The 12,537-nt window shown below is 38.9% G+C and overlaps 1 protein-coding gene across 1 annotated transcript in view; it reads left to right on the top strand.

The window, feature by feature from the left end:
* DOC2B (double C2 domain beta) overlaps positions 1–12,537 on the top strand; it is a 1,203,985-nt gene that overhangs the window by 1,157,339 nt on the left and 34,109 nt on the right. The window lies entirely within an intron of this gene.

The following is a 12,537-nucleotide window of genomic DNA, read 5'->3' as shown; positions in this document are numbered from 1 at the left end:
ATAAGTAACACACTACGCCACCATGGACTCAGATCCTGCAGTGCCAGACGTGTCCCACTGCTTAAGCCTGTACATGTCCGGGCCCGTCTGAAGTTTGCTAGAGAGCATTTGGATGATCCAGAGGAGTTTTGGGAGAATGTCCTATGGTCTGATGAAACCAAACTGGAACTGTTTGGTAGAAACACAACTTGTCGTGTTTGGAGGAAAAAGAATACTGAGTTGCATCCATCAAACACCATACCTACTGTAAAGCATGGTGGTGGAAACATCATACTTTGGGGCTGTTTCTCTGCAAAGGGGCCAGGACGACTGATCCGGGTACATGAAAGAATGAATGGGGCCATGTATCGTGAGATTTTGAGTGCAAACCTCCTTCCATCAGCAAGGGCATTGAAGATGAAACGTGGCTGGGTCTTTCAACATGACAATGATCCAAAGCACACCGCCAGGGCAACGAAGGAGTGGCTTCGTAAGAAGCATTTCAAGGTCCTGGAGTGACCTAGCCAGTCTCCAGATCTCAACCCTATAGAAAACCTTTGGAGGGAGTTGAAAGTCCGTGTTGCCAAGCGAAAAGCCCAAAACATCACTGCTCTAGAGGAGATCTGCATGGAGGAATGGGCCAACATACCAACAACAGTGTGTGGCAACCTTGTGAAGACTTACAGAAAACGTTTGACCTCTGTCATTGCCAACAAAGGATATATCACAAAGTATTGAGATGAAATTTTGTTTCTGACCAAATACTTATTTTCCACAATAATATGCAAATAAAATGAAAAAAAAAACCAGACAATGTGATTTTCTGGATTTTTTTTTTTCAGTTTGTCTCCCATAGTTGAGGTCTACCTATGATGTAAATTACAGACGCCTCTCATCTTTTTAAGTGGTGGAACTTGCACTATTGCTGACTGACTAAATACTTTTTTTCCCCACTGTATGTCTTTTTAATATTTTAAAAATATAAATCTGAAAATTGTGATGTGCATTTGTATTCAGCTTCCCTGAGTCAATACTTTGGAGGACCACTCTAGGCTGCAATTAGTGCTGCCTGCCAATCTTTTGGGGTATGTCTCTAAAAAGCTTTGCACATCTAGAGGCAAAAAATGGTGTCCACTAATCTTGCAAACTAGCTCCAGCTTAGTGAGATTGGATGGAGGCATCTGTGAATAGCAATTTTCAAGTCTTGCCACAGATTCTCTATTGAATTTAGGTCTAGACTTTGACTGAGCCAATCAAACTAATGAATATGCTTTGATTTAAACCATTCCATTGTAGCTCTGGTGGTATGTTTAAGGTAATTGTCCTGCTGGAAGTTGAACTTGTGCCCTACTCTCACGTTTTTGCAGCTTCCAAGAGAGTTTTCTTCAAGATTGCCCTGCATTTAACTCCAGTCCTTCTTCCCATCAACGCTGACCGATGAAGAAAATAATACCTACAGCAGAGGTCTCAAACTGCATTCCTCAAGGGCCGCAAACAGGTCATGTTTTCAGGATATCCTTGTATTGCACAGGTGATAATTTAATCACCTGCACAGATGATTCCAGCACCTTGTGCAATGCTAAGGAAATCTCAGAAACACGCATGGTTTGAGACCCTCAAGGAATGCAGTTTGAATCTCCTCACCTACAGCATAAAGCGTCACCACCATGCTTGATGGTGGGGATGGTATTTTAAGGATTATGTGCAGTGTTAGTTTTCTGCTACACATAGTTTTGCATTTAGCCCCAAAAGTTCTTCTTTGGTATCTTCTGCATCAGAGCACTGCAAACGGGAATTCTTAAGGCTTGCATTTAAAAATGTCATTCTTCTTGCCATTCCTCTATAAAGATCAGGTTTGTGGAGTATACGACTAATATTTGTCCTGTGGACAGATTTTTCTACCCGAGCTATGGGTCTCCGTAGATTTTCCAGAGTGACCATGGGCCTCTTGGCTGCTTCTCTAATTAGTGCTCTCCTTGCTTAGGATGTAAGTTTAGTGGGACAGGTATTTAGTTGTGCCATACTAATTTCATTTTTGGATTGCCATACTAATTCCATTTTTGGATGATGGATTGAACAGTGCTCCATGATATGTTCAGAAGGTGGGCTGTTTATTTTATAATGTAACCTGCTTTACTCTTCTCCATAACTTTATCCTTGACCTGTCTAGCATAATCCTTTGTTTTCATAATGCTGTTTGATCCCCAATGTTCTCAAACAAACCTCTAACACCTTCACAAAAGTTATGTAGTAGTTATACTGAGAATAAATTAGACAGAGGTGCACTCAGTTTACTATTTGTATGACTTCTGGAGGCAATTGGTCAATCAGTATTTATTTAGGGGTATCAGACTACGGGGGCTGAATACAAATGCACTTCACAATTTTCAGATTTATGTTTTTTTAAACAATTAGAAACCCACATATTATTTCATTTGCACTTTACAAACACTTGCTGCTTTGAGTTAATATATCACATAAAATCTAAATAAAATAGAGTTCAGTTTGAAAGTACAATGTGAAAAAATGAGGAAAAGTTCACTGTATATGAATACTTTTTCAAGACACCGTATATTCAATTGAATTCTATTAAAATTTTACACAAATTCACATTTGCCAATTTTTTTGTAATTCGCTTCTTTGCAGATTCAGCAAAATGGCCAATGCTAGCTTCTATTTTACTGACCCGAAAAGAGTCTTCACAAGATCACTACGCATGTCATGATGTTGTGACTATTCACATGCTTACACAAAATCTTACTGGGCCTCATTAGAGCAGGAGGCTCACACCACTCACACCACAGTGTGAGTGGTGTTGATTAGAATTGGAGGGAGAGGTGAGCGATAAGGCGAATATAAGTATTTTGTATACCATATATTTATTATATTCTGGCATTTGGAGAGATCCCAGAGCATAAGGGACATTAACTTCGCAGAGAACAACTTCTCTGCAAATCAAATTTCAAGGGGAAAAATATGTGGGAACAGACAAATTCAAATGTTTCCTGTTTTTTTCATCACTAATTGCATGTATTGGTAAAAAAAATATTTTTTTTCATATCATGAATTTTATTAAAAACAAAATTGGTAATTTTGCAATTTTCCCACTGTCCACTGTTTGCAATTTTCCTACTGTCCACTGAGGCTTTTTTAGACTCATTTGTTCTGCTTTTTCTGGAAGAGTACTTATCATCGGGGCCAGGATAAAACCTCTATACGCAGCTGAAAACTCATGACTACACCAATCACAATTGGTGATGGCACAGCTCACCCTGCTCCCCTTCACAATAAAGTTTGCACAAGTTCATTAGATGTGTCAGTACAAAAGATTCAGTCTGAGTCTGTTTATTGTCGCTAATGTGCATGTGTTGTTTCCTGAAACAACAGGGAAGTATAAGGGCCCCGTCACACATAGTGATCTCGCTAGAGAGATCACTGCTGAGTCACTAGTTTTGTGACACAACAGCGATCTCACCAGCAAGATCGCTGTGTGACAGCGATCAGCGATCAGCCCCCCTGCCGGTATCGCTGATCGCTGTAGGAAAGCCCTGGAATTTTCTTTGGTCGCTGGTCTCCCGCTGGCCACCACGCATTGCTGCGTGTGACAGGCAGGAGACCAGCGATCAGTTGGTAACTAACGTACACATCGGGTATCCAAGGGACGTGCGTCCCTTAGAAACCCGATGTGTACGTTAGTTACCAGTGCGCTGATGCAGGGAGCTGGTAACTAATGTACACATCGGGTATCTAAGGGACGCACGTCCCTTGGATACCCGATGTGTACGTTAGTTACCAGCTCCCTGCATCAGTGCACTGGTAACTAACAAACACAGTGACGCTGCGCGCTCGGCATCGCTGTGCTGATCGCTGGTGAAGTTGTCTGTGTGACAGCTCACCAGCGATCATGTAGCGACTCACCAGCGATCCTGACATGTTGATATTGTTGTCGGGATTGCTGGTGAGTCGTTATGTGTGACGGGGCATTAACTCTAAAGAAGCCAAACTGGCCATTGTGAAATAGTCTACCATACAATTTATTCCACTGGGTGAGCCTAAGGCATAGAGAGATTTTGTAATTTGGGGGAAAACATTCAGTTCACTGAAATGAAAAATGTTCTACCTAAGGCATATGCCCCCTAGTCCTTGAATATATTCCTATATTCCGTGTTAGACCCTAACCCACTCTTTCATATATAGAGGTAGCGGCTGGAGTGTTATGAATAATTCACAACCTAGCGCAATTCGTAAGTGTAAGAAACTGTGCTTTCCTCTTATCTGTAAGATGTTTGTGTATTCAAATGTAAATCTACATGTCAAGTCTAATGCATATTTATTTTTGAAATGTAATCACATTTCTTTTTCATTTGGTGCACATCCGAATGCAACCACATTATATCCGAGTGCAGATCAACTGAACACAACAGTTTACTGACACCTAATATGCTTCCATATGCTTTTGCATTCCATTTCTAGATTTTTTTTAAATAGGATACTCAATGAATTCTGTTTCTTTTTCATTTGCAAACTGACTCATAAAACTTTCAGTCATCTCTGTAACAAAATACATAGCCCATAGCCTTATATTGTTAGAGAAAAATAACGTCTCAATTTAATTAACTGTCCCAGTGTCTGTAATGTTCAATCAAAATAACATGTAGAGTGGGAGCCCTGGAGGAAAGGAAAATTACTCATATATTCAACAATTTATGCAGACGCCTATCTCTCCTTTTAATACCTGACAGAACAGAGAAGTACATTTCTGTTTTGCGTTATCAATTTGCTTTTACTATTATTAGAATATTTATTATCAACCAGAACTCTGTGTCTCCCAGATTTCAATTCTAGTAAAGAAATAAACTTTGAGGCTTTGTATAAAAAATTAAGGATTTTATACCCTCTTTCTTGACTTTCTCACTGGGGTTTGCTTTGGAATGATCATTAACTATGTCATAAAACATATTTAGCATAATTGTCAAAGTGGGAGGTGTGATCATTTTTCTTATTACATTCTATAGTCACCATAACCCCTTTGTTATCGGTGAAAGGCCATCAACACATAGACAAAGGCAATCTGCAAAACTATGATATGCAGCCAATTAGCACTTCAATTACAGTATCTAGTCTGGCAAGCATCCAAAGGAGAAATGCTCTGGAGAGCATTCATTGAATATCCAGTGATAAATCCTAAATAAATACCCTAAAGTGAAGCCTACAGATAAACCTGTAGAACTGACATTATTGCTATTGACAATACTAAAAGAAATATGCTCATGGTATTTTAATAATAATAATAATAATAGTTTTTTTACATTCACTTGCCTGATTTGTAAGACAATTTTGTAATAGAGATTAATTTAAAAATAGATATAAAGGTGGGGCCATTCCACATTGTATAAAGTCATATTTGCCAACATCTTGGACTGCCCTTCCAGGAGGACATCAACTTTGAGTTTTAACTCCCCATCGCCATGTTGCCTTTTTAAGGCCATACCCATATTTCTCATTCACATATTTCTCATAATCCCTGTGAATGGGTTTGTATTTTGCCTTTGGATGCAGACTTTCCCAGCCTCATGTATAAGAAACTCTTAAGAGGAACTGTTTACTGGGAGTTTTAGGCAGTGCCCGAGAAACTTCCAAGTTATTTTGGAAGTCTAGAAGTTTTGCCCTTTATCCAGGAATCTTAGCAATTAAAGTTTAAGTAAAAGTAAGAGGCATAGCTACACCGGGTTGAGTGGAAGCAGTTGCACCCTGTGGTGGAGCCTAAAGGCCCTTCTGTCGCAAAGGGGACACAACAATTTAATATGGCCAGGCTTGGACTGGCCTACAGGAGAACAGTAGAATCCTACGGTAGGCCCTGTGAAGTAATGGAAATGAGTAATGCTATTACACTTAATTCACAATTTGCAGAAAAAGATATAATCTAATCATTCATTAAACAAGCTAGCCAAATGCATATTACATAGAAGCAAAAGTAAATTTGTGTACTGGGGTCAGGTAACTTTTGGATGTAGATGAACAGTGGGCCCCAAGAATGAAAGCTACTGGTGGACCTTTGCTAGTCCGACAGTGAATATGACACATAGTAGATGGCTAGTCCTGTTACAGATTTTTCATTAGAGCTCAGGAGATTAAACCTGACTAATTTAGATCTTCATCAACAAGTTTGATATAGGAACCTTACATGTCTGTGTAAATGTTAGACAACTATTGTAACTTTTGTTGTTCATCTGTAGTTTCAAATCTGCAGTTAATAGTTGTAATGGTAAAAAGTCAATAAACGATTTTGAAACCTACAGCCTTTGGCCTCAAAATTATCATCATGTAACTATCACGGTATCACTATAAAGTGGATGAGTTGAGCAATGAGCTTGAATAAAAATAGTAAAAATTCACCTTCCAACTTTCCCTCTCCCACCCAAAAAAATAGAAATGGAAAAGTTCAACCGCTGTACAAGTAGTACCTGATGCACAGTCATCAGGGGGGTAGCAAGGAAATGTGCCCTCACATACATGGGAGGAAAATAGGGGACTAAGATGGTGTAGCCAAAGTCGAGTTTGTTGTAGAATGGATTACTTGTATAGTATGTAATACTATACGTTCTGTCAAAAAATATAAAAAATATACACTGTAGAAAAATGTCCTGATTTATTATTTCACTAAGTTATTTCCAATGTTCTGCTTTATCCATTATTTATGTGACATCTGCCACAATACAATATGTCTGGCTACGTGAAGGGAAACATATTACTTGATGATAGCTAATAATTGCAAATGAGGCTTGTACAATCCATTTGGGCAATAGAAATTAGTATGTATGTTTCTCTCGAGTCATCCATCAATGTAAAGATAGAAGCTCTAAAAATAACCGAAGGAAGAACAGAAAGTGCCAATATTCGTGTATGCCATTTCACACATGTGCATCGCAAATGCTGGATTTGTAATGGCAAAGAAGTAGTTTTATTCCAGCTGATAGGAATCTATTTCATTGGTTGATAAATGTAGTAAACATGTTTCAAAAATGTTCTCTGCAGATAATCATTATGGTAATTGTACATGAAAAAAATTATTGTCAAGCCAATGCCAGCATGAAAGATATTCCTCTATGTGTATTAACAATATTGTAATAATGAAATAAATATTGGAGTTATTAAACTCTTAGAAAGTGAAAAGCTTGCTGCCATACACAGACATGTTTGACTCAACCGAACATGCATGTATTCTCAAATGGGAGCGAATTGTAAACCACAGCCAGACATCTCATATCTTACAAACAAAATGATTGCTACATTATACCTAATGCCTAATTTGCTTGGCACAGGAGTTTTCTTTTTTGTGTTCTTTTGAATCTTCAAATTGTGCAACACCCCTGATGTCCTGCACAAAGCTTAATACATCATCTGTTAAGGTAAGTAGATACATTTGTTCCATGAGCCTACAGAAAAAGGACATTTTTTGACTTAATGGGCTTGAAATGTATCCCCCGCTGTGCATCTTCTGACATGTTTGGAAGGCAGATTTGGTGGTATTTTTGTTAACACAGACCTAAAACTGCTCTCCTGACACTGTAACGTGTTAGGTGGAAGGCACAGCTACCCTATTTATAGTGGGGAAAATAAGTATTTGATACACTGCCGATTTTGCAAGTTTTGCAACCAACAAGGAATGGAGAGGTCTGTAATTTTTATCGTACGTACACTCCAATTGTGAGAGACAGAATCTAAAAATAAAGAAACAGAAAATCACAATGTATGATTTTTAAATAATTAAATTGCATTTATTGCATGAAGTATTTCATACAATAAAAAAGCAGAACTTAATATTTGTTATTGAAACCTTTGTTTGCAATTACAGAGGTCAGACATTTCCTGCAATTCTTGACTAAGTATGCACACTTGGCAGCAGGGATTTTCGCCCACTCCTCCATACAGATCTTCTCCAGATCTTTCAAATTTTGGGTCTGTCACTGGCCAACATTGAGTTTCATCTCCCTCCAACCATTTTCTATTGGATTCAGGTTTGGAGTTGCCCTGGCTTTGTGTTTTGGGTCGTTGTCATGCTGGAAGGCCCCGCCATTACCCATCATCAATGCTCTTACTTAGGGAAGGAAGTTCTTGGCCAAAAATCTCGTGATACATGACTCCATGCATCCTCCCTTCAATATGGTGCAGTCGTCCTGTCCCCTTTGCAGAAAAGCACACCCAAAGTATGATGTTTCCCCACCATGCTTTACAGTTGGGATGGTGTTCTTGGGGTTCTACTCATCCTTCTTCTTTCTCCAAACACGGCAAGTGGAGTTTATACCAAAAAGTTTTATTTTAGTCTCATCTGACCACATGACTTTTTCCCATATCTCCTCTAGATCATCCAGATGGTCACTGGTGAACTTCAAATGGGCCTTGACATGTGCTGGTGAGAGCAGGGGGACCTTACATACGCTGCAGCATTTTAATCCATCACATAGTAGTGTGTTACTAAAGGTAATGTTTGAGCCTGCAGTCCCATCTCTCTTCAGGTCAGTCATTGATCTGAACCTCCCATGTAGTTCTGGGCTGATTTCCGACCTTTCTCAGAATCATCCTTATCCCACGAGGAGACATCTTACATGGAGCCCCTGAACAAGGAAGATTAAGGGTCCCGTTACATTTAGCGATGCAACAGCGATCCGGACAACAATACAACCTGGTCAGGATCGCTGGTGCATCGCTAAATGTTCGCTAGTGAGCTGCCAAACAGGCAGATCTCACCAGCGATGCAGCAGCGATAAATGATCCGTCGGCAGTCGCTGTTACCTTTCACACCGCAGCAATGACGACGACTTCCACCTGTGTCAATGCATTGCTAGTAGGGACACCAATGACGTAAAAATGGCCCAGGACATTCGAGCGTGATCAGCAATATCCATCAGGGGGGACGGTTTCAGGTACGTGTCACACAAAGCGAGATCACTAGCGATATCGTTGTTGCGTCACAAAATCGGTAATGATGTCGCTATGTGTGAAAGGCCCTTAACAGTCATCTTGTGGTTCTTTCATTTTCTAATAATTGTGCCAATGGATGTTGTCTCTCACCAAGCTGCTTGCCTATTGTCCTGTAGCCCATCCACGTCTTGTACAGGTCTACAATTTTGTCCCTGTGCCCTTTGACAGCTCTTTGATCTTGGCCATGGTGGAGAGATTGGAGTGTGATTATGGCAAAAGCTGTGTGGGAACTTTCTCACACAGCAATGCCTAAAGTGAGACTAGGGACTATTTTTTTACAGTGGCGGAGGAATACAGTGCGGAAGGATACCTACCTCCCGTCACTGGATTCCTGGAGCCCCGTAGAGAGCAGTCGCATCAGCTGATGTTGCTGTTCTCCACAAGAGATCAGCGTGGGACCCTTGTGGATTTCTGCGGATCAGGGAGTATATGGCTTGTTTGTTATTTTCATATTTTTTCCTAGATGACACTGGCTTCGGGGATCAAAGTGACAAGTGATGGTGAGTATGTACTCTATGTTATATGTACTGTATGTCTATATGTATGTATTGTATGAATGTATGAATGTATTGTATGCAGTATGTATGTAGTATGTATGCAGTATGTATGTATGTTGTATGTCTGTAGCATGTTGTATGTATGCAGTATGTATGTATGTTGTATGAATGTAGAATATATGTAGTATGTATGTAGTATGTATGTATGTTGAATGAATGTAGTATATATGTAGTATGTATGTAGTATGTAGTATGTATGTATGTTGTATGAATGTAGTATATATGTAGCATGTATGTAGTATGTATGTTGTATGAATGTAGTATATATGTAGCATGTATGTAGTATGTATATATGTTGTATGAATGTAGTATATATGTAGCATGTATGTAGTATGTAGTATGTATGTATGTTGTATGAATGTAGTATATATGTAGCATGTATGTAGTATGTATGTTGTATGAATGTAGTATATATGTAGCATGTATGTAGTATGTATGTATGTATGTTGTATGAATGTAGTATATATGTAGCATGTATGCAGTATGTAGTATATATGTATGTTGTATGAATGTAGTATATATGAAGTATGTATGTAGTATGTATGTATGTTGTATGAATGTAGTATATATGTAGCATGTATGTAGTATGTATGTATGTTGTATGAATGTAGTATATATGTAGCATGTATGTAGTATGTAGTATATATGTATGTTGTATGAATGTAGTATATATGTAGTATGTATGTAGTATATATGTATGTAGTATATATGTAGTATGTATGTATGTTGTATGAATGTAGTATGTATGTAGTATGTAGTTTATATGTATGTAGTATATATGTAGTATGTATGTATGTTGTATGAATGTAGTATATATGTAGCATGTATGTAGTATGTAGTATATATGTATGTTGTATGAATGTAGTATATATGTAGTATGTATGTAGTATGTATGTATGTTGTATGAATGTAGTATATATGTAGCATGTATGTATGTTGTATGAATGTAGTATACAGTGCCTACAAGTAGTATTCAACCCCCTGCAGATTTAGCAGGTTTACACATTCGGAATTAACTTGGCATTGTGACATTTGGACTGTAGATCAGCCTGGAAGTGTGAAATGCACTGCAGCAAAAAAGAATGTTATTTCTTTGCTTAATTTTTTTTTAAATTGTGAAAAGTTTATTCAGAGGGTCATTTATTATTCAACCGCTCAAACCAACAGAATTCTGTTTGGTTCCCCTAAAGTATTAAGAAGTATTTCAGGCACAAAGAACAATGAGCTTCACATGTTTGGATTAATTATCTCTTTTTCCAGCCTTTTCTGACTATTTAAGACCCTCCCCAAACTTGTGAATAGCACTCATACATGGTCAACATGGGAAAGACAAAGGAGCATTTCAAGGCCATCAGAGAAAAGATCGTGGAGGGTCACAAGGCTGGCAAGGGGTACAAAGCCCTTTCCAAGGAGTTGGGCCTACCTGTCTCCACTGTTGGGAGCATCATCCGGAAGTGGAAGGCTTCTGGAACTACTGTTAGCCTTCCACGGCCTGGACAGCCTTTGAAAGTTTCCTCCCGTGCCGAGGCCAGGCTTGTCCGAAGAGTCAAGGCTAACCCAAGGACAACAAGGAAGGAGCTCCGGGAAGATCTCATGGCAGTGGGGACATTGGTTTCAGTCAATACCATAAGTAACATACTCCACCGCAATGGTCTCCGTTCCAGACGAGCCCGTAAGGTACCTTTACTTTCAAAGCGTCATGTCAAGGCTCGTCTACAGTTTGCTCATGATCACTTGGAGGACTCTGAGACAGACTGGTTCAAGGTTCTCTGGTCTGATGAGACCAAGATCGAGATCTTTGGTGCCAACCACACACGTGACGTTTGGAGACTGGATGGCACTGCATATGACCCCAAGAATACCATCCCTACAGTCAAGCATGGTGGTGGCAGCATCATGCTGTGGGGCTGTTTCTCAGCCAAGGGGCCTGGCCATCTGGTCCGCATCCATGGGAAGATGGATAGCACGGCCTACCTGGAGATTTTGGCCAAGAACCTCCGCTCCTCCATCAAGGATCTTAAGATGGGTCGTCATTTCATCTTCCAACAAGACAACGACCCAAAGCACACAGCCAAGAAAACCAAGGCCTGGTTCAAGAGGCAAAAAATCAAGGTGTTGGAGTGGCCTAGTCAGTCTCCTGACCTTAACCCAATTGAAAACTTGTGGAAGGAGCTCAAGATTAAAGTCCACATGAGACACCCAAAGAACCTAGATAACTTGGAGAAGATCTGCATGGAGGAGTGGGCCAAGATAACTCCAGAGACCTGTGCCGGCCTGATCAGGTCTTATAAAAGACGATTATTAGCTGTAATTGCAAACAAAGGTTATTCCACAAAATATTAAACCTAGGGGTTGAATAATAATTGACCCACACTTGTATGTTTAAAATGTATTAAAATTTAACTGAGCAACATAACTTTTTGGTTTGTAAGATTTATGCATCTGTTAATAAATCCTGCTCTTGTGTGAAGTTTGAAGGCTCTAACTTATTTGCATCTTATCAAACCTGCTAAATCTGCAGGGGGTTGAATACTACTTGTAGGCACTGTATATGTAGCATGTATGTAGTATGTATGTATGTTGTATGAATGTAGTATATATGTAGCATGTATGTAGTATGTAGTATATATGTATGTTGTATGAATGTAGTATATATGTAGCATGTATGTAGTATGTAGTATGCATGTATGTTGTATGAATGTAGTATATATGTAGCATGTATGTAGTATGTATGTTATATGAATGTAGTATATATGTAGCATGTATGTAGTATGTATGTTGTATGAATGTAGTATATATGTAGCATGTATGCAGTATGTAGTATATATGTATGTTGTATGAATGTAGTATATATGAAGTATGTATGTAGTATGTATGCATGTTGTATGAATGTAGTATATATGTAGCATGTATGTATGTTGTATGAATGTAGTATATATGTAGTATGTATGTATGTATGTTGAATGAATGTAGTATATATGTAGTATGTAAAGTCATGGCCAAAAGTTTAGAGAATGAC

This window comes from Dendrobates tinctorius, unplaced genomic scaffold (assembly GCF_039654945.1).
Source record: "Dendrobates tinctorius isolate UK_male_01 unplaced genomic scaffold, ASM3965494v1 ptg000007l, whole genome shotgun sequence".
Lineage (NCBI taxonomy): Eukaryota > Metazoa > Chordata > Amphibia > Anura > Dendrobatidae > Dendrobates > Dendrobates tinctorius.
This window is presented reverse-complemented; position numbering and strand designations above follow the sequence as displayed.